Consider the following 6,000-nt stretch of genomic DNA (forward strand, 5'->3'; position numbering starts at 1 on the left):
GCACCTCTGCAAAGGGAGAGCTTTTTTCCTGGATGTTAGAACTCTAAAACAACCGTTTTCTCTAATTCCTGCCATCACTCAGATTGGCCTTGAATTACCTCCTGATAGGCCTCCCATGTGCTTGCAGATGAGAGAGTGTAATGGGGATCTGTTAATTAACTAGAAGCAAAGTTGCACGGTGGGGATCAAACACTGGATGCGTCCTAAAACTCCCACAGAGAAGATGAAATGCAGCGCAAACTTTAAAGACTTCCCGTCATTAGCCAAGACCTTGGCTGCTCCTGGCCCAGACCCCTCCTGTTTCAGAGAACAATGAGGACAATGATGGCAGAAATGAAATAGTGCAGCAAGGAACAAAGGAATTAGCTATTTACCCACAGAGAGAGAAAGGAAAAGAGGGGCAGGGGGGGAAGGGGGAAGGGAACTTGCTTTTTTCCTAGGGTTTCTGTCTACTTTTAATTAATTTACGGCTGCCAGGGACTTGCACACGGAGCACGCCCAGGAGCATTGTGTTAGAGCTCAGTGTTAATACATGTAACATCTACTGTTTACTCCCAGGCAGGAAGGAGAAGGAGCTGGGGCAGAGGGGCAGTGGGAAAGGAGGAGAGGAGATCATCCCTCTAAAAAGCTGCTTGAAAGAGACAGGCAGAGATGAGCAAAAGGTTGTACTGATCTCTAACTTCTCTGAACCTGCTTTCATGCAGGCTATTATTCTTTAAAAGAGCTCCAGGTAGGGTGGATCACTGTGGGCAGGACTTACACTGGGCACTGAAATGAAAAGGGAGGGCACTAGGACAGGGACATGCAGGTGAAGTGACAGCAAGTGCTGTGGAGCCAATAATGGGCCTCCTCCAGGGCCCTCAGATCAAGGGAGATCTTGGGGCAGAGGCACACAGCCAACAGTGCTCTGAGGAGATACCCAGCCTCACTTCCCTGTGCTTCCAAAGGACTTGGAGCACCATAGGGCACCACACCAGTAGCCAGCTTATTCAGCAGTTCCACAGATAAATACTGGCTCCAACTTCAATGAACTGAAAATCCAGCTATGGCTAAACTGTGCCTATCCCTCAGACAAAAGAACATGGCACCACACTGGGACCTTACCGTACAGGCACCCAGATGCAAGACTGGATACCCTAAAACATCCAAGCTGGCATTGTAAGTCTATGTTTGAGTGGCTCACTTGAGCACCAAACAAAAATTTCCTTCATCTGACTTTATGTCCAAAAAAAAAAAAAAAGAACAACAAGCTTAGTCAGATGGCTGTTTTCATGAAGCCTGAATCCCAGGATGCAAAGCAGCACTGCATTTCCACTGAAAGAGAACAAGGAGAACAAGGCTTAGAGAAGTCACACTGGAAGAGGACAGCCCTGCATTAAGACTCTACAGCTTCAGTACAAACCATCAGACCTCAGAGAGTAGGGTAATGGATGCACCATGAGAAGCTGAAGGAAGCAGCCTAATGCTCCTAGTAGGTTCTTTGTGAATGCTTTTCTTGGGCTTTTGTCTCTCTTGAAGAAGGAGCAGGAGAAGAAAAGGCTCCACTGAAAAATAAAAGTCTGCAGCTGATCAGATTTATTCTTGGCCTAAACAGTGGCCTTAGGCAGCAATGGTTTCAGTCTGTGTTCTGCACATGACTGCTTTTGATAAGGAATGAGATCAGGAACGTGAGCCCCAGGTGAGGATGAAGCATTTAGACTATTTTCTGGGTTGCTCAGGAGAATGTTGGTGGAGGTGTCAGTCTTTTTAAGAGGTAAGAGCAAATGATACTATTACATACATTTTAAAAATAAGAGGCATAACCATTTGGTTTCCAGACAACCTGTTCAGAAGAATCAGTGTGTATTTCACAGTTCAGCGAAAGAGACAAGACCTTCTAGGCTTACAGTTAACAAGACCAAAACAACAGCTAAAAAGCCCACTGCACATTAGGCATGTTTGGCCATGTAGGAGAAAAACACAGAAAACTTCCCTGGCATTCGGTCTAGGGAAGCTCCACTCACCATAGAATGAGGGCAGGGGACAATGAGGAAAAGTCCTTTGATACCATAACTAGTGTCTCAGCACTGTCCTCCATTAGCTAACTCCACAGGTGGGAAATAAAATGTGAAGGGAAGGTTCGATTATTTCATATCTGATTCAATGCATGATAAAGCCAGCTATATTTTCAAAGGGGGAAGTGATATCTATTTTTTCAAAAATCATCTAATTCCTGTGTCAGATAGTGAAGTTTTCACATAACCAGCATCATTCATGCATTGTTTACGTATCACGCAGCCCTAACTAAACTGAAGTACAATATCTTGGAGAACATCTCACTGCTCTTTCACTCTTCTCTCTTAACAGTAGCTCTTGCTTCTTCCCCCAAAGACTGTTTCTCATTACGTGAAAGACATTGCCATCATGACTTCTGTGTGTGATTACATTTTCCTCTATCAATGAGATCCAGACAACCACCTGGATATAAAAAGAGAAAATAAAGGGGACTGACTTTACGGAATTTGTTCAGATCTCAAGCAGAACACACAAGATTGTCACTCCAAAGGGAAAACTGCTCTACATGGCACAAATGCATGAAATTAATCCTTACCAAAAGGCCTAAAGCAAAAAGTACCAGAGTCCAGGCTGAAAATTCTTTGCTTTTATGCACCTCTGACAGGAAAATGACTGTGTTAGAATAAGTGACTTTTAAAAATCTGTTTTATTAATTCATTTGGCTTCTAACATAGCGAGAATCATCCCATCACAAAATCTGCCAAAAGGTTCAGTTATTATTAGCTTCTAAGATGCAAGCTAATTGCTTTCTGTGTTTTTCACCAAAACCAGCTGAGATCCTGAGGTTCACAAAAAGGATACTGCACATGCTCAGAAATTTGCCTGTCCTGAAGATTTTAAATTACAAATTTGACATTATTCTTCCCCAGTGTAAAATCTGAGGCTTGCATCTTACAGAGACTTCCCAAGCCTGTAACTCTGCACGTCAATAATCTTGCTGAAGCTAGAGAGACTATTCAGATGCATAAACCAATGTGAACTTGCCAAGCCTTTGCAAAATTAGAGCCAGATTATCACAGTGAATACTATAGACCTTGCCACAACTGCCTGAAATTAAATTCATTTTTAAAGAAATATATTTGACAGAAATTTTATGGAGAAATAATTGGGTCTCTCTTTTTCTCTAAAAAAATTATCAAAACAGATATCCAAATGTTAGTACTCCACAATCTCTCTAGTTTTATTTATCTCCTCCTTCCTTGAAGTTAGTTAAGGATTAAGTTAATCCAGAAAAGCCAAGTGGGTTGACCTCTACACTCCAGTAACTCTCTGCTGCCATTGCTATTTCTTGGGACAACAGCATTTTCATACAGTGCACTTTGAAACAGGCACTCTCTGCTCCAGTTTATTCTGGAAGCAGGAGGAGGGAGAACATGCTTGATGCTTGTTCAAGGGCTGGGGTTCAGCAAGTTGATTCAGCTCAGGGCATGGTCAAATAGACACCAGAGCAGGCTCAAGTGAGAGGCACAGCTCTAGTTGGCACTTAATTTTCTTTTACCTCAAGGAGGACAAATGGGAATGGTTTAATCATGATCAATCCATTTTACTCCACTAGTTTGTCTCTTAGAAAGACTTGTTGATAAAGAGTTGAAATCAGCTATACAAGTAGACAGTACTACAACACAGAAGAGAACAATGGTTCACATGGCTTTTCCAGAAAAAACCCCAACACTCCTATTTTTAAGGGTATGATCCTCAGCCTACTAACATCCTCCAACAAGCTGAGGACTCTGCCTCATTCCTCAGCATATGGACCTGCACAGCCAGGCCTCACATTTGCTCAAGCAATATATTCTGCACACCACTCATTTCTCTGTAAGTGGAAGCAATCCCACCTTACAAAATCAGCAGTACAGAGATCTCTTCCCATCTCTAAAATGACAAATCACTGCAATGCAAGTCTTACCAGTGCTACTCCCTATTTCCAAGTTATTTATTCCAGCCACCAGTACAGTAGCTCACCAAAACCTTCCGCTGGCTGGTTTGGAAGACGGCCCCTCCTTCTGCTTTGTATCTTGAGCCAAAGCAATGCTGTAGAGGTACCAGCAACAGGACACTGTGCTTTATTTTTCCATGGCACAGGCAGTGATGGGCCTGAGCTTTCATCTGAGGTTTCCTAAAGAATCATGGAATGACTTCAGGTTCAAAGGCACCTCTCGTTCTAACCCCCCTGCTGTGGGCAGGGGCACCTTTCACTAGACCAGGTTGCTCAGAGCCCCGTCCAGCCTGCCCTTGAACACCGCCAGGGATAGCCACAGCTTGACCCCTACCAACCTCGTATGTTTCAAAGGGCTGGATGGCAAACTTGCAAGGACTGTCCCTCTTGTAAATTTCATTAGCTGTGAGCAAACATAATTTTCAAATGAGAAAGGTCCAGATTTCAGGCTGACATGCAATTTCATCTTCCTTTCTCTCCCTCAAAAATCTTTTTTCAAACAAGTGTATTGCCATGAAAAATTTTTGTTTTGACAAATACACAATTTTTTTTAAAACAAAAATATGTGATTTTTGACTACTTGACAGTACTGCTTATAAAACATTGCCATACATTTGCTTCAGCTACATGTGGGCCTAGAACTAAATATAGACTTTAGTTTTCAGAATTGTCAGTGCCCACCACCTTACCCTCTCTTAAATGCGGAGGTGAACATACACTTCAGCATCGTGAGCCAGCTTATCCATGATGTATGTGTATTTCATGTATGGGGTATATATATATAATAGAGCACTGCATACATCCAGTGACTTGTTCAGGAGCTTAATCTTCTCCTGAGTCTCATTTTTATAGGGCTGCTGAGAAAACAAATGAACAAACAAAAAAAAGCTACAAAAACCAAACCAAAACTACCACTTACAAGCACGGGAAGAGACTATTAAAGGCACAGGTCTCTCATATAAGCGCAACATACGATTGCATAATATTGTCTGGATTAGCAGCTTTATAACCTAGCCAAGCCCCAGGGCTACAATTATCTGGTTGCATTAAACTGAAATCACCTGCAAAACCTTGCAGTGAATGAACCCTTGGAAGTGTCTAATCTGCTGGTTTGCACTTGAAAGCGAAAACAAAATTCACCAATGGTGATGAACAAACATCCCCATGCGAGATTTCCCAACTAATGTTTCTAATTTTGCTTCAAAAGGAAGGTCTTTCCATTGCTTTTGGCTCTTGTTTGAAATACCTTCCAAATATAGCATTATAATAAGCAAAGAATAAGAAGATAAAAGTCACAATAATAGCTACTACCAATTTTCACTTTTATAAACCTTTTCAATTCATTAATTTTGATGCAGAAAATTTGCAAGGCCTGTTCTAAGGAGGAACCAGATTAGACAACACTCCTATTGGTCCCAACTCTGTTAATAGTTTGGAGGTTCTCAAGCTACATTGCAGTTTTAAAGAGAAACCTTCCAACAATAATTTCTTCCTTTGTACTTCCATCACCTTCTCCTAGTAATTGACCAGGTGCCACAGAAACAGGAACAAGCAATATCCATCTAGTACCCGAGGTTTTTGCTCCACAGAACTTCTACAGCCTTGCAGTCTATCAAACAACCAGCCTTCCCGAAAGGAATGGTCGTTTTGGACTCTGACCAGCTCTCACTTCAGGCACTCCCTTCTGTCTGTCTACAGTTCCCTCTGGTTACAGAGATGGACACGAAGAGCTCACACCACCAGCTGTTGTATATCAAGATTTACCAGGCATTTTACTAAAGTAAAACTATGAGCTGATGGATGGAATTATAATCATGTTATACAGATAAGAAGGAAATCATAGATAAGAAATTCAAACTTGTGTGGTCTTGAAAGTTCCCTAAAAGATTGATGCCACTCTGCCCTAGAAATGGCAATCACCTGGGGCTTGTAAGCAGTCCTGTATTTTAAGGAAGCACATAGACAGCGAGCTGCCTCTCAGCCTTCTGCATATCTATGAGCAAAAGATA

The sequence above is a fragment of the Aphelocoma coerulescens genome, chromosome 1A (genome assembly GCF_041296385.1).
Source record: "Aphelocoma coerulescens isolate FSJ_1873_10779 chromosome 1A, UR_Acoe_1.0, whole genome shotgun sequence".
Classification (NCBI taxonomy): Eukaryota; Metazoa; Chordata; class Aves; order Passeriformes; family Corvidae; genus Aphelocoma; species Aphelocoma coerulescens.